The sequence below is a fragment of the Myodes glareolus genome, chromosome 12 (assembly GCF_982192425.1).
Source record: "Myodes glareolus chromosome 12, mMyoGla1.1, whole genome shotgun sequence".
Classification (NCBI taxonomy): Eukaryota; Metazoa; Chordata; class Mammalia; order Rodentia; family Cricetidae; genus Myodes; species Myodes glareolus.
This window is the reverse complement of record NC_142037.1, coordinates 79879524-79904569: the sequence shown is the minus strand read 5'-3', so window position 1 is coordinate 79904569 and position 25046 is coordinate 79879524. Positions and strand designations below refer to the sequence as shown.

General features: G+C 44.9%; 2 long non-coding RNA genes across 2 annotated transcripts in view; one reads left to right on the top strand and one right to left on the bottom strand.

Moving 5' to 3' along the window:
* Positions 1-23895, top strand: part of LOC148120302 (uncharacterized) — a 40696-nt gene extending 16801 nt beyond the window's left edge. The window contains exons 2-3 of the long non-coding RNA XR_015739511.1: positions 22538-22828; positions 23761-23895. This is a non-coding gene — a long non-coding RNA (uncharacterized LOC148120302). The remainder of the gene's footprint in view (positions 1-22537; positions 22829-23760) is intronic.
* LOC125392143 (uncharacterized) lies at positions 5373-7654 on the bottom strand. Its single transcript, XR_007229408.3, has 2 exons — positions 7373-7654; positions 5373-6236 (listed from the first exon to the last, which is right to left on the bottom strand). It is a non-coding gene; the product is annotated as an uncharacterized LOC125392143 (long non-coding RNA).
* Positions 23896-25046: the final 1151 nt, after the last annotated feature.

The window sequence follows — 25046 nt, the reverse complement described above, 5'->3', positions numbered from 1 at the left end:
GTCCCATCTTATATTCCTCTCTAGGGCTGGGATTAGAGTTGGGCCCCACTACTGCCCTGTTTCTTTGGCAAACTTGTGTGGCTATGGGGATTAAAGGTGTGTGTCACCACTGCCTGGCCTGTAAGGCTGACCAGGGCAGATGTTTTATTTCCCAATCTTCAGGCAAGCTTTATTGATTAAAATACAAATGAAATGAATGCACTATAATCTACAATGAAAATGAAGAGGCGTGTGGATAGACCCTCTCCTGCCATGGCTGTTAGTTACTTTGTTCCTAAATTTAGAGGCCACACATTTTGGCAGGGCACCTCCACGTCAGCTGTAAATATAACCTTTGACACAGTGGTGATGGCACCCAAATTGTTTATCAAGACTTTCGAGGCTGCCTTAACTATCAAAATAAGTACAATGACTGATGTTTCACCTGGGTATTGGTGCCTGTCCTGCAACCACCAATCCTTCACCTGGGTATAGGTGCCTGTCCTGCAACCACCAATCCTTCACTTGGGTATAGTTGCCTGTCCTGCAACCCCTGATGCTTCTCTTGTGTATGGGCAGAAGCCCTGTGGGTGACTTTTGATGCAAGAATCTTCGCTGATGGATCTCTACAATGTCTCAGTTTTGGGGAAATGCTTCCTGTGACAATCCATCCACAGGTGCAGACCAACAATTATGTCAGTTTTTCCCCCTGACCTTCATATTATTTCATGCCTGAGATCACTTTTCTTCTTGCTAGGCTGGGGCATGAATTGAGAGCCTTGTCCATGGTAGGCATATGCTATACCAGTAAGCTACAACCCCAGACTCTGTGTTTGGAGACAGGGCTTCATTACATAGCTCAGGCTGGGCTTGAGCTTATAGTCCTCTGCCTCAGTTTCCCACAGCTGGACCCCTGTTTTTCAATCCCCAATACTCCCAACCCTGACCTCTGAGAGTCATAGTTGGGTTTGTCCTGTCTACATGATGTGGGATTCCCCTCTGTATGCTGTGAATACCATTGATTAATAAAGAATCTGCTTTGGGGCTATTGCAGGGTAGAATAAAGCCAGGCAGGAAATCTGAACAGAGATATATAGAAAGTAATCAGAGTCAGGGGGATGCCATGTAGCTGCCAAAGGAGAAACACGCCAACCACCAGCCAGAACCTTACCGGTGGGCCACAGCCTCATGGTGATGCACACATTAATAGAAATGGGTTAATTTAAGAAGTAAGAGCTAGTATAAAAAGTTATCCTGAGCTAATAGGGCAAACAGCATTGCAATTAATATAGTTTCTGTGTTATTATTTGGGTCTGGGCAGCTGGGAAATAAATGAGCACTCTCCACTTACAAAATGGTACACCAATGTGGGCTGACCACATCCACATAAAACCTGAGAGAGCTTGGGAAGGAATTCTAAATACAAAAGAAAGACAGAAAGCAAGAGTTAAGCATGGCTTCATGGTAGCAGCATTTTCTCATGTTGACTCTGTTTGCTAGAAGCAAACAGAGGCACAATTCCTTTAAGAGAAGGCTGCCTGACTCAACAGTAGCAGCAAAAAAAATGTGCAGCTCCTTTAAGAAGGCTCCCTGGTTTGTGCTAGCTGCATGAACAACTCTGGCTCTTTCAGGAGGCTGAGCACTTGAATTGGATTTGTGGGCAGCATGATGCAAGTTCCTTGGGGGCAGCATTCGCCAATTGCCTCCCAGAGTTGAGGTAATGAGCATGGTCCCACCCAATGGTCCCAGAGCTGGCAGTACCTCCGTGATAGTGAAAGACTGAGGGAGGCAGAGCCAGCAACCAGGACCACTGCAACCAAGCTGCTTACCATTTTAAAGCTCTCCTGGTCAGAAAGTTATTACAGATATGCAATAAAGCCTGGTTCAGGCAGAAATAAGCTTGAATGGGCCACAGTGTGTTTAAAAAATGTACATAGGCTTGAGAAGTCCAAAGACGGCCTTGAAGGGTACCCAGACCTCCATCTTTCTCTTTCTCCCCCTCTCTGCTTTGCCCCCTTTCTGTCTTTCTCTCTGCTTTCTGACCATGGGATGAGGAGCTTGCTCTGCCACATACTCTTATAATATACTGCTGTGTCTCAATCTCTAAAATCATGGGATCAGTCCATTATGAACTAACTCCTCTGGAACCCTGAACTAAAATAAATCACCTGTTTTCACATTGATTATCTCCAGTGTTTTATTAGAGTGATAGAAATTAGGCAAGTCATAATAATTCAAAGTAGAAATGATTCCTCTCCCATAGTCCTCCTTTCCATAATGCAGCACCACCAGGCTGTAGTTGAAGTTTTATTTTCTTAATGACTATTTCCATTTCTCCCTGATCTTCCCTAGGACACTTGGCTAGCTTTAATTGTTTTTCTAAAGATTGACCAAAATCTCCATGCAAGAAGGATCAGAGTCCTTATTTACCCGTCTTCACTGGCTTGATGCAGTCGTTTTTAAAAATGCTAGTCCTAGACTTGGAGGTATGAAGAGTCACTTCTGAAAACCAAGCTGTGTGACCGGACCTTTCTTTGTTATTCTGTGTAGTGACAACCGAGGTCCTCTTATCATTGAGTTAATTCAAGTTAGCAATAACTTTCCCTTAGTTGTAGTCTGTTCATTGACAAGAGAAATGGCCAATAGTCAGTTTTCTTGAGTGATTGATAGATTCCCCAGTGGAAGCATTCTTCTCTTAGAAATAAAAACAGAATTGTAAGTCAGCACAGATTTAAAAGGGTAGCGAAATTCAGTACTATGGAGTATAGAAGGACAGGAGCTGGATTAGTGTATTCTACTACTGCACCTCTGCACCAGTGGGAGGGGTTCATCTACATTGCAGGGTCAAGGCATAAGTCTGTAAAACAGCAGGCCAGTCTAGCTGGGGATCTTCAGTTAGGAGAAATAGTCTTGTCTTCTCAGACAAGTTGCGGGGGGGTCCGTTTGCAAGGGAGAATAGAAGCCATTGGGGTTTAAAGATTGTTATATTCATCTGAATTCACACAAATGTCCCCATTTCAATTCTTGTGGTTCCAATTCCTAGTTCACGTCCCTGTCAGACACAGAGAGAAGCTTCTAAAACATTTTATCTGACAATACTGCAGATATTTGGGCAAATCCCCCAAATTTGGCACTTTATTAATCCCACAGTTAAAAGAAACTAGATTCTTTAAGGACCACTATAGGACTTTTGTGGTTTTTTAATTGCCTTGTATTATTAATTAAAGACACAAGGTGGTTGGTTTTTTGATTGTTGTTGTTTTTTGGTTTTTGTTTGTTTGTTTGTTTTTCCTTCTTTTTTGTAAGGTTCTTGGAAGATAGTGAGAACCACCAATAATCCTTGCGAATTTTGGATCATTGTTCCCAGCATAAATGTTGACTGGAGCAGACATTGGGTACCCCAAAGCCTGCCTTGGAGAAGCATTTTGTGTTGAGTAACCATGACCACAATTTAGACACCGTTGTTCACCGCACACCATAGACTTTCTGTAGACCATTTCTCATTTGCTAATGGGCTATCGTTATATTCCATCCTGATGACTGATTTTATTTATACCTATATATTTATATAGTCCAGATGTGATGAGCAATTTTAGTTTCCATCTTATGCATGTGTAGGGGACAGGTGCCCATGCTGTAGAGGTCAGAGGTCAGCCTGCATTATCATTACTAAGAAGCTGTCTACTCTGTTTCTAAGGGATTAGCACACATGCCTGGCTATTTGAGGGTGTCTGAGCTAGAACTCAGGTTCCTATGCTTACACAGGGAGTACTCTACCAACTGAGATCTCTTCCCAGATCTTTAGAGTCCATCTTCACAGGTCCTTCTTCTGTTTCGCTTTGACGTTTGAGACCATCAGTTAGTACCCAATCCAGGAAATCCTGATTCTATTTCAAGCCACTCCCGTGCACTGAGAGAGACCTTTGAGACCTTGGCTTCTTACATACTTCAGCAGGAGCTGGCAGGAGAGTGTAGGAAGATGCCCTGGTAAGTGGACGCTTACTGGGCCTTCAGTTAGTGGGGTGTGTGACCAGTTGTCTGAGGTTTTCTGTCCTGCCTGGTTCCTGCAATCGTTAAGTCCCAAAGAAATCACATAGAGGTTTACATTAGTTATAAACTGATTGGCCTAGTATCTCAGGCTTCTTATTAACTCTTACAACTTATATTAGCCCACTATTATCTGTGTTAGCCACACGGCTCAGTACCTTTTTCAGCGAGGCAGTCATATCTTGCTTTTTCTGTGATTGGGTCAGGACTTAGTCCTCTTCCCAGAATTCTCCTGTTCTAATTGACCTACCTCTACTTCCTGTCTGGTTGTCCCACCTATACAGACATGACAGAATACAGACCATGGTCCCACACCAACCATCACGTATTTTATTGGACATATAGTAGTGATATGACTGCCTCTGTGCTTTGGCTTGATGAAACAGGTCCTATTTCTTGCTTTATTTGTCTTCTACACTAAGAGCTGAGAGCTTCTCCTTGCAAATTATTCTGCTCCTCTGTCTATTCAAGCCTTTGGTATTTAACACATGTTTATGTGTATGTATGTAAATCAATGTGGAGACCAGAGATTGATGTCAGATGTGTTCCTCAATCACTTCCCATGTTATTTTTTTTGAGGTAGGGTCTCTCACTGAACTAGGAGCTCACTGATTCTTCTACAGTTAGTTAGCTAGCAAGACCCAAGATCTCCCTGGCTCCATCTTTCCCAGTGTTGAGATTACTGGCATGCACTGCCTACACATCACTCATACGTGGATGCTGGGCATCAGACTCAGGTCACATGTGTTTTACCGACTGGGCCACCTCCTCAACACAACATGTACCATATTTTTTCCTTATAAACCGTCTTTTTCTTCCAGTGGAATTTCAAACTCTGAAGACAGGACGCATGCATTATTTCCTTTTTTAGACCTTAAACCTTAAAGGGCAGTGATTCCTGAAGGGCTAACAAAAGGTAAATCATTCACCTCCTTGGCTAACCCATCTGACTCCAGAGAACCAAAATTAGAGTCAAAACAAGCAAAGAAGTGGAGCAGAAGTCACGCCATTAGTGAACCTCCCAGGAGTGAATGATTGGTAGAGATCAGGCGGAGTGGGATTACTGAAGTCACAGCGATGAGGGTTTTCTGATTGGGAAGCGAGAGCCTCAGTCCTTGGCTGCTTTCTATGTTTTCTGTTATTAATGATTGTGGTCCAGTTGGTCCTCCAATTCTCTGCTTATGTTCGGTAAGTCAACGCATAAGCAGTTGCTCTGACTCAGCTTCTAAGAGGGCAAGCGGAATCGAAGTGTTTAATATTAACCTGTGAGGTAGTGTGTTAGCGCTCCAGTTGATTAATCTTAAAAGTACAATTAATGATTTAGGTGTTTAGAAGGAAACCCAGGATTTTAAGTTCAAGTGTCAGCATATTTTATTCTCACGCCAATGCAGTGAAGCAGATCTGGGTTTGGATCTGAAGATGGGGGAGAACTGAAGTTAGCCAAGGCCAAGCTAGCAGTGTCCTCTAAGCCAGAACAGCGCTGAGCTCCGGGGGCTTCTCCTGCTCTTGGTTGTTGCACCCCGGACAGTGGTGGAGGCTCAGAACACACCGCCAGCGTCTCCTCCAGCTCTGTGAGACCATCACGAAGCTGCTGGGATGTTTGGTGGGTTTTGTTAAGTAAATTCTGTCTCAGGCACTTCCTGGGGCTAGGCAGGAAGGGCAGGAAGCCCACCAAAGCAACCTCTTCACACGGTTTGCTTTTGCAGCACTGGGGACTAAATCCAAGGCCTTGTGCATTTGAGGCAAGCATTCTATTATCCAGTCCGTGAACTGATTCCACCGGCCCATGAGCTAACTTTGTTAGATCTTAGGTTGCTGCTTGAGTCGTAGTATGGATAGATGTGTTCGATCCTCATTAGAGATTGCTTCGCTGAGAAAAGGCCTGAGAATGCCAGGCAGCATTCTGTCCAGGCCACAGAGAAAAACTAAAGCAAATTAAGTCCAATCAGAAACTGTCAAGTAAGGTTAGTCAGCGGATGTCAACAAAACAACGTAGGTTTTCCCAGGTTGCTCTGAATTCATTGTCATCTGGGTCACAGGGGATGGTTAGGGTTTCCTTGTATCCTTCACACCGAACATGGCACACCAAGAGAGAAGGACATGGTGAGAGGGTACGATATAAGGACTTGTAAAGGAAATAAACAGACCACATGCTCGATGAACGTAAGGAGGAAGGGAGCAGTATGGATCCAAGTCTACTACTTTAGAACCTAAGATAGAAAGAAAGACAAAAAACACTTGTCAGGAATGGTCCAGGGGCCGTTGTCACAAGTCAGTCAGGAGGGTGCTTGTCTAACCGGTTGGCAAGGAGCCTTGGGTTCCATCTGTAATCTGGGCCTGGTGGTGGATGCCTATAATCTCAGCACTCAGCAATGGAGGCAGGAGGTCCGGCCACTCAGGTCATCCTCAGCTGAGTTCAAGGCCTGCCTGTTGCAGGAGAGGAGGAAGAGAAAAAAAGGAGGAGAAGAATGGCCTCCAATTTGACGGTAGAAAGAAACCCTTTAGGAGTTTAAGATGTCTGTGACAAGGGCATCTCCAGTGTTCTTGTAGCTCGGATTGAAGTATAAAAGAATTGACAGCTACAGCTGAATCTCCTAGCAGGAAAACATCATTCACATCCTCCTCTCTGGCTTTCCTGCAGGGACTGTCAGGACCAGCCTTGGAGACATGGTCCCCTGAAGCCTTCTTAGAGCTGCTCATCGAGTTTCCCAAATCTTGGACCCCTATTATTACAGAGCCACGAGTTCCCCTGTAGAAACAGATAATGAAACTGAGGGAGAAGAAAGGCAGTTGGGGACTCAAGCCTCACGTAGCTAAGAAGGATTTGTTTCTTAAGCCACATCGCTTTGGTAGTAAGGCCAGGAAACCAGGTAGCTAGCCTGACCCGCGTCCCATTGGTTAAATCAGGGGAACTCTTGCTTTGCCCCCAAGCTCCCTAGCGTGTCGTGGGTGGCAGCATCTGTACTTAAACATTGGCTCTCCTCTTGCGCCAACAAACAGACAGCTGCTGATGGCACCTAGCACATCCTCAAGTGTTGTCATAGCATCCGGACGCTTGATAAAACCTTTGTTGTCCTTGCTCCGGCTCCTAAGAGAGAGGCGTGTTAGCTGTTTGTCCTGCTGTACTGACGAAAGGTCTGACTAAAGCAGCTAGGAGAAGGAAGGTCGCTCTGTGGTGGCTTGACAGGATAGTCCATCCTGGTGGCCAGGCATGGCGGAGGGAGCATGAGGCGCTGCTCTTCCTGTTTTCTGTTAGAGTTTATGTAGTTGGAACCAACCCCAGCTGAGTCTTTGAAATTGCCTCTTTAGGGAACTAGAGATGTAGCTCAGATGGTAGCATGCTTACCTTCCACACCGGAAGTCCTGGGTTTGATTCCCAGTATCACAACACCTAGGCACGATGGTGCATGCTCGTAATCCTTAGCCCTTGAGGTGTGGAGGCGAGAAGATTGGAAGTTCAAGGTCATCCTTGTCTGCTCATCAAGTTCTAGACTACTCTGGGCAACAATGACTGTGTCTCAAAAGAGAGAAAAAGAAAGAAAAAGGAAAAATGTGGATTGAAGTGGGATTAACCTTCTGCTGATATTTGATCAAGGACACTAACTTAAAACTGTTAATGTGCTATTCCATGGTCACCACTGCAAACAGAAGAAAAGAGGAATGGGAAGAGGAGGAGGGGAAGGCCATAAACCAGAAAAACAAAGATTTTGCTAAGTCATTCTTACACCGAACTTTTCCAGGAGAGCCCAATGTTGGTTTTGCTGCAGTAGCCTCTTTCCCACTATCTCTAACTCTGTTTGTTTCCAAATTCCAACGAGGGCAAAGTCAAAGCACCTAAGTGTAAGTGTGGACTGTTACAGCTGAATGGGTAAGGATGAGGGCTAGACTGGGACAAGCGTGTTTGGGCAGAGCCTCCTGGTTTTCTCCATTCAGTCTGAAACACAAGACAATAGATGTCACGCTACCATGTGGATGTGATGTCTAGTTGCTCAAATGGGCACTGAGCTTCCTGAAGCTCTGTGAAGAGAAGAAAATAAATCCAAGTAGAAAAGTTGAGGCGTGAGTCTCAGGTAGAATTCTTGGGACCTGGCTGATCACTGGGTGTAAAGACAGCATTTCAACAGCAACAGCTGGAGCCAAGGATGTCCCAAGAGGCAACATCTGGAAGGACATTGAAGTAGAAGGAAGGGAAGACAGTGTAGTCTTCAGGTATTGGTCGAAACATCCAGAAGAAGTAGGAAATCTGGTTCAGGCTAAGCTCAGAAACAAAGGTCAGACCAAGTAAAGAAGAGAATTAAGGACCGCGGCTGGGCTCAGAGATGGGGAAGTCCCTATGACTGCCTAGCCAAGCTGTGTGGTTTGCAGTGTTCCCATGGAACAGAATGGACCAGGGGAGTTTCCTCAATAATTAGGAATAGTTAGGGCAATGATTAGGTTCTTTCCCAGTAACTTCTAAAGAATGCTGGAAGTTCATACATAGAAAAGAATTAACTACCTCCCTATAATCTTGTGAGTGGATTATACCAGTATATAGTTGGAGTTCAGCCACACACAGAGCTGCTTACTAGGCAATTATTTATGAACAAATAGGCATAAAAGACCGTTCCCATGACCTAGTAAAATTACGTATAACAAAATATCCAGTCTATTGCATTTGGCAAAATCAGAGAAAATATTCCATTATGTATCCTATCTTTGTGAGGCCAAAGTTTTATACTAAATTTGTTTTCTATCATAACTATGAAAAACTACAAGTTTAACTATTTAGTCTTTAACTCCATCAAAGACCCCAGAGGGATAAAATGTTACCTAACAGCAGGGACATCAGGATACCAATCCTGTCCAATTTGGACAACACACTTTAAGGAGTCAAGGAAGGGGCAGTTTCTTGCCCAGAGGCTGGCTAACCTTTGTCACAAAGAAAGCTCCATAAGGAGTTTCTTTGGTACCCATCATCTTCTCTGAAGTAGATTGGCACTGCCAGGACAATATCTCATTGTCATAAAAAAGGACCTTACATTATTAAAATCTTAAATGCTATATTTTTAGACCCCTAAGTGTTTAAAAACCAACTGTCTATCTAAAATATATCTCTGTTTGACCTTGAAAACATACCTAACATGACAAGCTTGAATGTTATAGATGACTAACTACTAATCTGCATTTCTTTATTATCCTAATTGGTTTGTAATAATAATTTTCAAGGGCTAGTAATATACATTACATTATGAAATGAACTGTAGAGGTAAAATATCTTAAACAAGAGTAGAAATGTATGTATAGTATGTTCTACCAAAGGTAACCTTAAATTTGTGCCGATATATAAATACATCTTAAATGAGAGTAGAAGCATATACACAGCATAACAAAATAACTTCAAGTTTGTGTCAGTATACAAAAATTCATACCAATGTAAAATCTTTAAAACTAGTAGTTGCTTTTTTTGGTTTAAAATAACCATCTCCCTCTCCTCCTGGTCCTGTGAGCACAACATTACACAAGTGTGGGGACCAGATTGATATCTCACATATCACGAGAAGATAAAAAGTCTGTGCAGACCTAACCGTGACACAGTACCAAAAAACTTGCCATCCTATATTGCGTTATAAAAGGAGGTATGTCTTTTGTTAAGAGTTAGCCTTGGTCTAGGGACATAAATTCTAGCATTCAGGAGACCTGGGTCTGAGCCCAGACACCACGTAAGAAAGTTATGGAGGTGCAAGCCTATGATACTAATCCTCAAGAGGAGGAGGCAGGAGGATCAGAAATTCAAGGTCTCAGAGAATTCATGGCCAACCTGGGTTACCTAAGACCCTGCCTTTTATGTTCTCTTTTGATTAGGTCAGAGATAACCAACCAACCAGCTCAGGAACAGCATCAGGAAACAGAACTATGCTGGTCTTGTGATATAGAAGAATCTTCTTGAAAATAGTAGTTAGTATTAACGCTGATTCCAGATGCTTTTCCCATTAGTGTGGCAAGGCACCTTAAGAAAGGGTGAGTTTGGCTTAATGTTTGAAGGGTATAGTCCAGCATGGTGGTAAATGAATGACAGCAGGAATGTGGGGAAACTGGCCACATTTTGCTGGAACCAGGAAACAGAGAGAGATAGATGCTTGTATTCCCCTCACTTTTTCCTTTTATTCAGTGCAAAGCTCAGCTCATTAGACACCACCACTTAAACCTGTGGAGGTCTTCCTACCTCGTTTGGAAACACATTCTTAGGTGTTGTTTCTAAATCCTGTTAAATTGAACATCAAAGTTAATCTCCTAGGGAGAACCCTATGTTGTTTCTTCCATCCAAGACCCTTCCTCTATACCGAACCTCTCTGGGTCTATGGATTGCACCTTGGTTATCATTTACTTAATGACTAAAAATAGGGTGGACTGGGGTGGGTGAGGACAGGAACAGAAGGGTTAGATAGGAAGGTGGAGGAGAAATAGGGTTGTGGGGGGAATTCAGGGAGAGACATCTGGAATTCAGGAACATTTGAGGGAAGATATGGAAAGCTAATGGAGTGGAAATTTCCTAAAATACATGAAGAAAGATTATCCTAATGAGGTTTCCTATTAATGGGTAGTATGGAGTCTCAATTGACCATCTCTTGTCATCAAAAGAGGTTTCCAGTAACAGGCCTGGGTTGCATTCAATTGAGTTGTTTTATGGGGATTGTCCTATGATCCAAGGGGGTCCTATGGAAATCCTCAAATAACCCAGAGAATAGGTTACTCTCCAAAAACAGACTGCGGAGCCCCATCACTGAGGACAACACCCACACAACCGATGGAACATGGAGAAGTTAAGCTGGTGCCTATGTGAAGCCTTCATCCTTAGATTTCAGGGCCTTTCTTTCATGTAGGCAGGTACTCTCTGCAGGCTATCAAAAGAGAAAAACTGACACCAACCCAGGCGTGTCGTCCCTCCTGCCTGCGAAATACGCTAGGGAAATAGTGGCTCAGAGCTTGTGGGAACAGCAGATCAGTACCTGGTTTGACTGAAGACCCACGCCACGAGGTGGTGAGGAGCCCAGCAATGCGGGAAAACTGTATGCCTAGCCTATACACGCATTCTAGGGGAATTAGAGATGATGGCGGAGTTAGATAAAGGTTAACCTTTAACAGTTGTTTCTAGGTCACCCTTTACCCTACATTCCTTTCAGCTACTGGGAAAGCAGCTGTGTCAAGATAGTCACAGGCTTTCACAAACATCCTGGAATCAAAAGTTGTAAATCCCAGAATGTACTGTGACTCAACGTCCAAGCTCAACTTTGAAAATATTCCTGTGACTGGCCTCAAGACCTAACCTCAAGACTGTAAAATTCCCTTAACTCCCCGCCTGGTGTATGGATTTTTTTTTTCTGTAGACAGAAGCTTGTGGTGTCTTCTCATAGTCACAGAGCCAGAATCCTGAACTCTGTCTGTGGCCCTAGCTGGCTAGAAGTTTTGGTGCCCCGTGGTGATGGAACGAAGTTAGCTCCTGGTTAACAGACTTCAGGGGTTTGGTTCCCATTATTTGTGTGACCCCAGGAGCTAACATTTTTGGGGATCATCTGGGATCACAGAATTCTTGGAGGACACCCCAGCCTCTGGAAACTTTATTCTACTGGTTCTGGTCAATAATTAAATTTTTCTCTGGTTTCTGTATCTGGTGCCCATACAAACTGGGACTCAGTTTGGAGAGCAGGCAGAGGCAGTGTTGACGTCCAAGCCAAAGAGGAATGAGGAATTCCTTGACCCTCTTTCTGGGCATTACATCATTCATTTGCAACTCCTTAGGCCTGGTCCGGGCCATGGAGCCCATCACACAGCATCCTTCTGTCTATGTCTATTGGATTTTCATCTCCCCTCTTTTGTTTACTTGTTGTCTTGTTTACTGTTGATATCTTTATTGTACTTGTTTATGAATTAATTCTTACCATGGACCAAACTTCCTCTAAACCTAAGGCCTCCTTGAACCTTGTCCTTGCTCGTTTTCAGGACGTCATGGATGCAGCAGCAGTCTCTACCTCCTATGTGAAACTGGAGCGACTTGGGGTCTTTTGTTCACCAGGATGGCCAGCTTCCTGACTTGGATGGCTTCCTGAAGGTTCCTTTGATATTAAGCTTATTCTTAGGGTCTAGGATGTTTTTAGCCATTCAGGCTATCCAGACCAGGTCCCCTACATCAGGATCTGGGGCTGTCTCCTGGTCAACTCTCCATCCTGGCTAAAACTACTTATTCTTTCTTCAAAGAATGAGACTGCCATTCTTCCTATCCAACTGAAGCAATCAAAAGGAAAGTCTAACTGGCTCAGTATTCCTCTAGCCTTGCCTTCCCCTTCTGATCCTGAGCTGGATGACTCTCTCCCTCCCTATAACTCTCCTGATCCCGTGGATAAGCTGGGAATTCCTCTCAAATGGGGCATAGCATAGCTGCTGCCTCCCCTGCTGCCTTCCCTTCCCTTGGACCCTTTGCTCCCTCCCTAAGCACCTCCTCCTCCCCTCCCTCTTGCCATCCACCTCCTGGGCTGAGCCAGCTCTATACTTGCTCAGAAAAATCATGAACTGCAGCCTCTATTGCTCTTCCCCTCCGCACCAAGGGACCCCCAAATGTGGATGGCCATCCTCACCTAGCCTGTTCTTCACTGGCTACTAGTGGTCTATGCAGCTGGAAGCTCCAAGCTGCCTCCTTTACTGATATTGTTGAGTATTCTTTTAAGGTGTGTTAGGGCCTAGTAGCAGGCACTGTCAGAGGTCCTGATCATGCCTGGGCGCTGGGAGGGTGTCTAAGTCCCCACTCCCCATGGTTAAATAAAAGAGTCTGCCCTATCCCTTACATTGGACTCATGGTGCCTATGTTAATTGATGTTGCACCTTCTCACCCCCTCCTCCAAGGAAGACAAAGGGCCTGGCTCCTTCAGGTTCTGTTTGCTACTGAGGAGAGAGACAGAATCTGGGGAGAATGCTGCAAGTTAGTCCCAGGGTAAGATGGTTGCCCCATGATGGGACAACTATTGACACTTCCTTCCCCACTTCCCAGCCTGATGAAGGACGGGGCTACACACAGCAGAACGTAGGGAGTGGCTAAAGCTCTATCCCCAGATTCTTACGGGGGCATCTCAAAGCGGCTGCTAGATAGCCCACACATCTGTCTAAGGTGAGCCAGGTAGTACGGGAAAAGAATGAACCACAGGGTGCATTTCTTGACTGCCTGGTGGGCACCTATTGTACACTACCTTGGATCCTGAGGTACCAGAGAATCAGATGTTGATCAATCTGAATCTCATTAACCAAGCAGCTCCAGATATTAAAAGGAAGCTTTAGTTGCTTAGCAGATTTGAAGGTAATAATTTGTCTGAATTAGTAGCTATAGTCATTAAAGTTTATAACAACGGGGAGGCACCCAGAGGTAGACAAGCTTGAGGATTGGCTGAGGCCTTATTGGCAGCAGACAGGAGCCGGGGGTCCACTGAACTCAGGGACTGCCAGCAGCCCCAAATAGCTAATGGGTGGGGAGATGGGTTGCAGCTGCCAGCTCACCTGGACCTGCTCACCCCAAAGATTCAAAAACTCCCCAACCATCTTTGATGATACCTACTATTGAGACTTGAGAGAATACTGAGCTTCAAACACCGAAGTAAGCCTCCTTCAATATATGGATGACCAGTTGATTGTTTCTAGGGACTAAGACTCTTGCTTACAGGCAACTAGAGACTTACTGCAAGCCTTAGATCAACTGGGATATAAGGTGTCAGTTAAAAAGGCCCAGATATGTGCCTGAGAAGTCACGTACCTGGAATACCTTCTAAAAGAAGGTACAAGATGGCTATCACCTGCCTGGAAACAGACAATTCTGGATATCCCAGTCCCTAAGGCAAATCATAGAATTTCCAGGGTAAAGTGGATTCTGTCAGCTGTGGATACCAGGATTTGCTGAAATGGCCAAACCTTTATATGAGGCCACTCGTGGGACTGAGGAGTCATTCCACTGGACTGAGACTCAAGAAGGGGTCTTTAAAGCCAGAGCTTTTGATATGTTTTGATCACGGTGGTATTAGCTCCATCACAGATTTCTCCACTGTCTATTTGATATTTTCCCTTTGGATTAGCCTTGTGGGATGTATTTTTAGCCTATGGTAATGTCCTCTTTGTACTTTGATCTCTCATTTTTATATCTTCACTCGTCTGCAATCATTACTTCTGATGTTTGCTTTCGGCTGTTTAAAGTCTTCTGTTACCCCTCAGCCATTAACTAGAACTTACTGAAGAAGAGTTTCTTAGCTGGTGTTGAAAACAGGCTCCCTGGGGTCCCAGCTGTTCGCTGGCTGGTTTATCTGTGACTTAAGGTCATCTTTATCCGGGAGAGAAACCAACAGACCCCTGGAAGGGTGTCTTGACCCTAGAGAAAGACATTTTATTTCAGTGTCTCCCATTGTTCTCTAAGTCCGGACATGCTTGCATTGCTGTGAACTTAATGACAAGACACTTAAGGTTAGCTAGAGGCCACGTGACCCTACTATCTTTGGGTGGTGATAGTCATCGAGGCAGAAGAGAAAGAGTGAGGGCTGGGTAATGAACTGATTATTCAACGTTCATTTCTGTTGCACATTAGAAGAAGCAAAAGGTCATGTTTCTCAAGCCCAGCATGAGTGAAATGATGACCTTCATGACCTTTGATAGCTTCAGAGAATCAAACAAAGCCTTTGGACGCATTTGGCAGGGGGCTCCTGAGGTGCCCTTGACCTAAGAATAAAACTTTGACTTGAAAGGGACTATAGTCCCTATTTTTCTCTCATAGGCAGGCCGAGAACACAACCTTTTTCCTTTCTTACAGAAACTAAATTCCCTAGTGTAGGTAGAAAAATAAAGGCAGGACCTTTTATTGGGTGAATTCCAAGTGTTTGAGGGTTGGGAACTCATAGTTCTCTACAATGCTTCCGTGAAGATGGTCAGGGGATACTGAGTTACTCTTCTTGGTGTGTAAACCAGAGAAGGTCCTCTTTGATGGGGCAGAACAAGCCAGCTTTTGCAGAGAGGGGATGGCACAGGGGCACAGAGCTGCTGGCAGTAGTTTAGACAAGTACACTCCAGACAAGTCCTTTCCACGGTCATCACAGAGGGTTTGCTCAGCGGTTCCCTGGACTCCTTTTATACAAAATAAACCTGGGAACAAACGGCTGCCCTTCAGTGAAAAGGCAGCAACATTCTGACCCCAGAGAAAAGAACTGCCCTTTGGTTTCACCCACCCTCTCAACTCTGACATTGCTGTGAACTTAATAACACTTTTATGGTAACCTAGACCACAGTAAGACTGATTGGAACTTTTGTGAATGTTGCATCAAGAAGCCAAGAAGAGTGAGAAGGAATAAGGTTTTTTTCTTTTTAGGTGGGATGTTGAGGAGGGGAGTTAAAAGGAAAATTGAGGTCTGGACCGTTGTGATGGTCCTCCCACAGAGACACATCTTTCCAGCTCTCTCCACTTTGCTCAAAGGCTACACACTTAGGCCCAGCTCCACCTTAACCATTCAGGTTTCAGTGATTATTTCTCCACTGATTACCATGACCACAAAAGGTGAAGATGCCCATTCCTCTCCATTTGGGGAAATTTTTAATCTTTTATCTTGTGGAGGAAAATTTGGTTTACTAAAAACTTATATCTGCTGGCACCATTGCCTTTCAAAGGAATATCCAGGAATTCTACCCCACACAATTTAACCCAATTTTTTTTCTTTTCTTTCCTTCCTTCCTTCCTTCCTTCCTTCCTTCCTTCCTTCCTTCCTTCCTTCCTCCCTCCCTCCCTCCCTCCCTCCCTCCCTCCCTTCCCTTCCCTTACCTTCCCATCTCTTCTTCTTCTTCTTCTTCTTCTTCTTCTTCTTCTTCTTCTTCTTCTTCTTCTTCTTCTTCTTCTTCTTCTTCTTCTTCTTCTTCTTCTTCTTCTTCTTCTGGTATCATGCTCTGTCTTAAACTTCAGGTCCTTCTACCTCCATATTCTGTGTTTTGGGATGACAGGGTTTTGTGGTTCTGGAATGGAACCCAGGACTTCATGACTACTAGGTAAGCACTCCACTCACTGAGCCATACCCGCCAGCCATTCTTTCGGCTTTTAGTATGGTCTCCTATGACTTCCATGCCAAGTAGCAAAGGAGAAAAGGTGTCAGCATAACAAAGCCATCAAGGGGATGTGAAAAATGGCTGCTCTTCTGTAAAGGAAGAGAGACCACAGCAGGGCAGTCCTTTGCTGCTTAAGAAACATGATAGTACGATCCAGCTCAGCGTGGAACACACGAGATCAGACAAGGGGCTTGAGAGCCTTAGGTGTTCTTCAAGGAGGCAGAGGATCCCATCAGAAACTGTTGGGGGACCAAGTAATCACACACACACACACACACACACACACCACATACACACACACACACCACACACACACACACACACACCACACACACACACACACACACACACACATGACTTCACTGTTTGTGAGTTGTTGCATCCTGCCAGGTTGGACATGGAGAAACAGAAAAACAAAACAAAACAAAAACAAGAAGTTGCCTGGCATGTGTATTTATTCTGGAGTCTTCCTTGGCCTGCCTAACAGCAGGACAGCCAATGCTATGACATCTCCATGGAGACCTAACCCTGCTGTAGAAATGCTGGACACCCGCCTGACTTCTGAACATCAAGTAAACAGGGGTTCTCTTTATCACATCATCTAAAAAAACTTCCATTTTCCTCTGTTCATAAGTACTATTAATTAAAATTATAACTAAGCAGAGAAAATAAAATATTTAACGTACAACAAAATAAGACCTCTTAGCACTGCTAGCCGTTGCTTTAATTTTTGGAGTTTCACAGGAATCATTTGAGATAACGTTAATTAATTAATATTTTTATTTGTTTTTTTTTTGAGACAGGCACTCTCTATGTAGCCCTGGCTATCCCTGGAATTCACTATGTAGACCAGGTTGGCCTTGAACTCACAGAGCTCTGTCTGTCTTTACCTCCTGGGTACTAGGATTAAAAGCATTTACCACCACACTATGGCTAGGTTAACATTTAAAGGCAGTCAAAGTTTTCCATACTGCTTGTGGTCTGCGGACCAGCCACACTGGGAGAGGGAAGAAAATAGTTTTCCAGACCCACTAGATCTGAACCAGCATTGAAGCAAGATGCCGAGGCAATGCACTCCATGTTCAAGACAGTCAAGCTCAATGCAGTTTTAAAACTGTCATTTTCAGGACTGAGAGGAGGGGAGAGAGTGGGAACTGGGATTGGTATGTAAAATTGAAATAGATAGTTGGGTGTTTTTTTCTAAGAAATAAAATAAACTATTTTCTTGCCATTAGAAATGTAATGACTTTTAAAGTATAGTGTGTGTGTGTGTGTGTGTGTGTGTGTGTGTGAGTGTGTGTGAGTGTGTGTGTGTCTTCTCTGAAACCCAAACTTGTTTTTTTATACCTGGTCTCATTATATTACCCAGGCTAGCTTCAAATTCTTCATGAAAACATCTTGTCTCGGCCCCTAAAAGGCTGGAGCTATGAGTACCCTACCATGCCAAGGCTTGCTCTCAATTCTTCTCCCTATACATTCTCCCATCTCCCACGCTTACTTGGTAGAACTCTTTGAAATATCACAAGCAATACAAATGAGCACCACCCCCTGAATTCTACAATTTCAGTAAAAATAAATAAATAGATAGATAGATAGATAGATAGATAGGTAGATAGATAGATAGATAGATAAAAATCTCTTAATCTTAAACCATAAGAGAGTGATTCTGAAGCCATGATCCTCCGGCCGTAGACATGGTGCCTGGGCACAGACCCACACTGCTTGGGGACTAAGAACGGAACTTAGAGAGGAAACAGGAAAGCGTGAAGGGCTCAGGGTTTACTGGTCGTCTCTGATGGAGTGAGAGATGAAATGGTTTGGGGATACTGAGAAACGGTGACTCGCTTGTTTGGTGTGCGAGTGACCCTGGGTTCAATCTGCACCCTGCCGACCAATAAAAACATAAGTGAAAGACAACTGCTTTGAAGATTAGCAGGAGAGTTCTCATTTTCTCTGTCAGCTCATCAGCAAAAAGAACAAACCGTGTACTCTCACATCTGCTCAGATGTCGAGAATGTCCTTAGCGCTGGCTGTGGGTTTGCTAGACTTTAACTTCCCAATGTAATTCTTGATTCTTCCTTGGTTAAGGCATTAAAACTGGTTATAGGAAGAATGAGAACGCTTCCGGGACTCCGAGTTCCAAAAAAAATCTTGGCCTCGTGTCCACACATGACAGCAGCGTTCAGCAGTTTACTCAAGGAGTGATCCTGAGACATCTACGGTTTCACAGCTGCCTTTGCACACGGCTCCTCTGGAGCAGGAGACAGCAGCCGAGCACCAGGCCTCACCCCGATAGAGGAGAAGGAATTTGTGCCGTGTTTGGGTTACTTCAGTGGTAAACAGTACAGCAGTAGCCGGGACTCTAGTCTAGGATGGAAGGTTTACTCTGTAGAATTGGTCCAAACTGGTGTTTGATGAGATCTCAGGTCCTGGGGAGGAGGACATAAGAAGTTTGTTTAGCAGAATAGACATAGCATTAAATCACCCCCAATTGATCTGTTCACACCGACAGACAAAGGCTACTCTCAGCCTCGCACAGAGACGTCTCTCCTTGCAGTGAACAGAGATAAATGCTAAGACCCATCGATTATGGTACGAGACGCTGGGAACAGAGGATGGTGGGGTCCAGACTAGGCTTAGCCCAAGACAAAATATGTATCCCATCATGTTAAGACTCAAGAAACACTGAGGAAGAGGGTGTGGGAAGAATGTAAGAACCGTAAGTGAGGGAGACTGAGAAGACCATCTTCAAAGCATGACGAGGTCATAGCAACTACAAACTTACAGCCGCTGTGTATACTGACACAGGGTTCATAGAAACTGGAACCTCCTAACAGCCAGTTATTAGAGAGAAAGGACTTACGGGACCCCTACATTTACTGCTGAGCGACTGACAACCAACAGATGCTGAAAGTAGAGAGGCACAGTATTCAATTATACACCCACAGGAGAGCTCTCCAGGCCGTCATGGTTTCTTCCAAACTTGGGGTCATACAGACTGCCCTGGTCAAAGTTGGTAGGCATGAGCTTTGTAAGGAGCAAGAGTTCTTGCAGTGTGGGAAGGAAACAGAGGCGTCTTAGTTAGGGTTTCTGTTGCTGGGAAGAGACACCATGGTCACGGCAACTCTCATAAAGGAAAGCATTTCGGTGGTCTGCGTTGACAGAGATTCAGTCCATTATCATCGTGGTGCGACACGGTTGCGTGCAGGCAGACACGGTCGCGTGCAGGCAGACACGGTCGCGTGCAGGCAGACACGGTTGCGTGCAGGCAGACATGGTGCCGGAGAGGTAGCTCAGAGTCCTGTATCTTGACTAGAAGGCAGCAGGAATGGTCTGTCTCACTGAGTATAGCTTGAGCACAGGAGACCCCAAAGCCCGCCTCCACAGTGACAAACTTCCTCCAGGAAGGCCACGTTTATTTCAACAAGACCATGCCTCTCAGTGCCACTCCCTTTGGGGGCCCTTATCTTTCAAACCAACACAAGGGGTACAGGGGAAGCAACCAGAAACCACAGAACACGTGTGTAAAACGGTGAGAAGACAAAACTAGCTAACAAACTTGAAAGACAGCCAGTTCCTGTAGATCTACCCTTTGTAATAAATTCGAGTAGGAAATGTCTAAGTTGGGTTGTAATGGCGGATGAGGAAGTTCATACTATTGCTGAGATAGGAGTAGGTGTAGCTCAATGCAGGTGAAGGGGCGGGGTCCAGTGGGTTCTGAGGTTGCTGGGGACAGTGTTTGGAGAGAGGTGTGTGCACAGAGTACCTGCAGGTGAAGGAATTGGTATGCCAAGCACACTGTTACAAGGGGTTAGGTGTGTATGACCAAATCCAAACCAAATCAGATCCCAGCGTAGGTTACGCGCTGGGCTTGCCTGCCTTGCCTAGCTGTCCCGTCCCTTTGTTCACGCTCGGCAGGGATCCATACATAACTCCAATAAGCCTAGAACAGTGGTGGATACTTACAGGCTCAGCTACTCTTCAGGTTGAGGTTGAAGGATCCCTTGGACCCAGGAGTTTGGAGAAAAAAAAAACCAGCAAAATGAAACTAGGAATACTTAGGAACCTAGACAGGATTCAAACCCTATCGCTCAATATGCAGTGTTAGATACATTACCGACTCCGTTGGTGCTGAGGTTATCTCATTATAGTTTGGAGAGAATGCCAACACCTATCTGATGGGGTTGTTAGAGCAAACTAATGCATGCATTCGAATAGTGCCCAGCACAAAACTGGCACACAGTAGGGTCAACTAGATTTAGTTTGTAAGTAAAGCCACATCTGAGTCCAGTCCTACTTCCTGTCCCTTTCTGAAATGTCATGATGGAATCTCGTTTTGTGGCCCAGGCTGCCCTTCATCTCTCCATCCCCCCCCCCCCCCCATAGCTGGGCTCATTGGTGTGTGCCGTCACATGCAGCTAGATCTGTTGTTCTCTTAAAGAATTTAATATTTATGCCAGGCGGTGTGGGAGACAGGGGCAGGCAGATCCCAGTGAGTTTGAGACAAGCCTGGTCTATAAGAGCGAGTTCTAGGACAGGCTCCAAAGCAACAGGGAAACCCTATCTTGAAAAACCAAAAAAGAAAAGACCTTAATCTTGGAGGTTTAGAGATGGATCTCAGTTGGTAGTGTGGGCCTAGCATGCATTGTGAAGCCCTGTGTTCCACACTTAGCCCCGAACAACATTGTCCACACGCTTGTAATTCCAGTATCTGGGAAGCTGAGACCTAAGGACTAAAGTCCGACGTCATCCTTAGCTATGATAGCAGTTTTGAGACCAACCTGGTCTACTTCTACCTTGTCTTTTAAGGGGGGCTGTGTGTTGGTGAGAAGGCTCAGAAAGTGAAGGGGCATGTCAGAAACTCTGATAACCTAAGCTCAACTTCGGAGCCCACAGGGCGGAAGGACGAGGCTGACCCATCCCCTGAAAGTTGTTCTGACTCCTGCAAAGGCACCATGGCCCACACACTGCCCCCTCCCAATATGTAGATAGGTGATTAAGATAACAGAATATCCATGTTTACCTATATAGGTACATATGATGTTATTCATATATAAATATGTGAGACTTATACATATGCATGCCATGTGATATAGACAGGAATACATGTATGTGTGCATAAGTACACACATATATATTGAGATTTATCAAGGAAATCAAAATATCACAGATCATACGACTATGAATGTAAGTGGTCTCAGAGCCCCTCAAGTCAGGGAAACTGGAAGTGTCTCTCCAGCCTGCCTCTGAGGATAGAGATGCCACCTGCTCAGAGGTGGAGATGCACCTTTATCCACACATTCTCTCTTCAGAAAACACACTCCGAACGCCAGAAAACATTTACTGGTTACCTCGGCATCATTTAACCTGACCTTGTTAGCACCCAAAGCTAACCAAAGTAACAACACAATTACTTCCAACTGCAGTGGTTTGAAAGAACATTTAGCACACAATACTCACGGGTCAGAAACTGGGAGGGCTGGGTCAAAGATTCACCTCTTGGACCTCTCACGGGCTGCCATAAAGGTAGCAGTTGGCACAGCTGCTCAAAGCTCAGTGGGAAGAATGGGGCCCTTCCAAACCCACGTGGAGCTCTTAGAAGGATTTAGTGCCTCGCACAGCCTTGGCAGAAGGCCACCTCAGTTTCTCACCACAGGGGCCTCTCCCCACACAGCATCTTCCTTCATTGCAGTGTAATAAATGAGACTATAAAGCAGTCAAGCAAGATGGAAGTCAGCCTGGACTCTGTATCCGAGAAATGTGCCTGTTGGGTTTGACAAAAACAAATGACTAAGTCCAGACTACAAACCAGGGAAGCAGTGAGATGGGGCAGGACCATGAAGGCCTTGTCAGAGTTGACTGCGTGGTGGGGAAGGACAGACAGGCTTCTCCTGACATGAACTCTGGGAAAGACAAGATAAGCTGGTGGGGTAATTCTGATCATTGTGTTATGTTGGCTAAGTGTGCATACATGCCTCTGTGTGTGTGTGTGCAAGTGCATGTGTGTTGTTAGCTTTAAAGGTTTATTTTCATTACGCACATCTGTGTGTCCATATGTGTCCATGACTACTGGTACCTCCGAAGCTGGAGTTACAGGCAGTTGTGAACTGCCTGGTGTGGACGCAGGAATCACGATTACAAATTTTGTTTTTTCTTTTCTTTTCTGTCTTTCTTTCTTTTTTGGGGGGTGGAGACAGGGTTTCTCTGTGTAGCCTTGGCTATCCTGAAACTCACTCTATAGACCAGGCTGGCCTCAAATTTAGAGATTTGCCTGCCTCTGCCCCATGAGTGCTGGGATTAAAGGCGTGAGCTGCCGCTGCCCAGATGGAAATTATAAGTTTTGAAAGTGAAAGACTTTTTTCATGTACCTATCACTATAAGTTTTCCTAGCTCAATCTGAACAAATGCCTGTTCACTCCAGATCCAGCACCAAGGAAAGACGGAAGGAAGGACTCCATCCAACCCAGCTTGTCGGACCAACGTGTCTGCTGGGTTTATTTACACAAATACGGTGGTTGCTTACAAGAATGTGGGTGACCTGAAAGCTGTGCTGTGGAAAATTTCCACCCGTGAACGGATGATGACTCTCCACAGATAGAGCCCTTCCTTCTGCTGACTTTCCATCTCCTATGTTCCCTAGCAGCCACCGGAGATAAACTATGGCAGTCACAGAGGCATGCACGGTAGAGCGGCTGTGAGGCCAGCATACGAGGTAATTTGTCCTGCAATCCTCTTCACTTGGGGTTGTGTACAGCCTCTCTTAGTAAGCATTGTAACAGTCTAGTTATTTCACCTGTATGTTCTATGCACACACATCTTTCTTCAAACAATACACCTATAAACATCTGATACCCTCCTCTGTACTGAACTATCCCTGTGTCTGAAGCAATAGTATAGGTTCCCATCCTCACTAACAACTCAAATTTAGACAGCTTCTATTCATATGTATTCCCAGTGTATCAACTGTAAAGAACAGAAGGGCTAATCCAGCCTGAACTGGTTTGGGGTACGTATGCAATGAGGCAAAACTGTCTAGCAAATTTTAGGAGAATTTCCCAGTTTCTGTCTACACTGTTTCCCCCTTACTGTCTACACCAATCACTTTTCTGTTGATGTAATAAAAATAAAATGACCAAAAACAATTTATAGGAGGAGGAAAGGGCTTATCACAGCTTATAGTTCCAGAGGGGACATAGCCCATCGTGGTAGAAAAGGTGCCAGGGGCATGAGGCAGGGGCATGAAGACAGCCTTGGAGTCAGGAAGCAGAGATACCACATTTCATTAGCACACAGGAAACAGAAAGTGAGGGCAGAGAGGGGCCCAGGCTATAAAGCCTACCTCCAGGGATGTACTTCCTCTACCAAGGCTCCTCCTTCTAAAGGTTCTGTAACACCCCAAAACAGCACCACCAACTGGAGACCAAGTGTTAAATTCACGAGCCTGCAGGGAACATTGCTAATGGAGACCATCACACCGTCTTATGCCTATGTATAAATGGGCATGCATATTATTAAAATCAGTTGTCTGCGTTATGGGAAGGACACGGACCATAGGAAAATAATGCACACCCTCATTTGCCAATCAAAGCAGGGAGTCACTGAAACTGCACCCCATACTAACCAACCTTCCTTTATGTCCCACAGAAAGAGACCCCAGGCTGTAGGCTGAGGCCCTCCAGGGCTCTCACTCATCCGGCCTGCTGTTCGTCCGGACAGTGGACACCTCTTTAATCTGGACTATAGCTTTGCTCCAAATAAAGAGACTTTGCTTCTTTTGCAGATCTGTGTGAGCCCTTATTTTCAATTCGTTGGATAAGGGGCCAAGAATTTGGAAACACCCGGCCCAGCTCTGCAGCAGTGGTAGCAAAGGCAGGCATGAGAGGGGGTGACTGCAGTCTCAGAGAGGGTCTGATGACTCTACTCACACCCGCCTCTGTGAGACAACATCAGTAGGTCCGATTGTCTTGACACTTCCAGTGGGCAGTCATACCTCCGTGATTAAATGTCATACTTGGACGGCAGCTGTTCAGAGCAGTGCCTGTTGCTAGGGAATTAAATCGTTTCCAGGGGATGAATTCAGTCCTTTTCACAGGAAGCCTAGAGTGATGAGCAAACATTGCAGGGTGCCACCTTCTCGTCCACGGGTCCCATTGCTGACTTTCTCCTAGTGTCTGCACTCTGTGTGGCCCTGTGTTTCCGCAGAGAAGGCTCCAGCCTCTTCAGAAGCTGAATCTGTACTCTTGCTGTTGATTGGCTTAGGAAAGAACATGTGATCTGGCTTTAACTAATGAGAGTCGCTAAGTCTGTTATGAGGACACTTGTGAGAAAAGCTTTGTTCTTAAAACACAAGTTGGAGACAGGGGTCTTCTATTCCTTTCTCTATCTATTCCTCTGTCTATCTTCAGCATGTTCATAGTTCTGGGGGAGGATGCAGTGGTGGGAGCTTTTGTAGCCACATCATCACCAGGAGACAACATTATTAATATTCCAAAGATGGCAGGAAGTATAGAAAGGGCCTGGATCACCAATAATTGAATTACCTTCATAATAGTTATCCATCTGGAGAGAATATACTTCATCGTATTAGGCTCAATTAATTGAGATAGAGTAATAAGTAGCCAAAAGAGCCAATCTTATACAAGGATACTCATGTCTTAGGGTTTCCATTGCTGTGGAAAGACATCATAAGCATGGCAACTCTTATAAAGGAAAACATTTAATTGGGGGTGGCTTATGGTTTCAGAGGTTCTGTCCTTTATCATCATGGTGAGGCGTGGTGGTGTACAGGCACATGGTGCTAAAGGAGGAACTGAGATTTCTACATCTTGATCCAAAGGCAGCAGAAGGAGTCTGGGTTCTACATTACATGTAACGTGAGCATAGGAGACTTCAAAACCCGTCCCCACAGTGACACTTTTCCTCCAACAAAC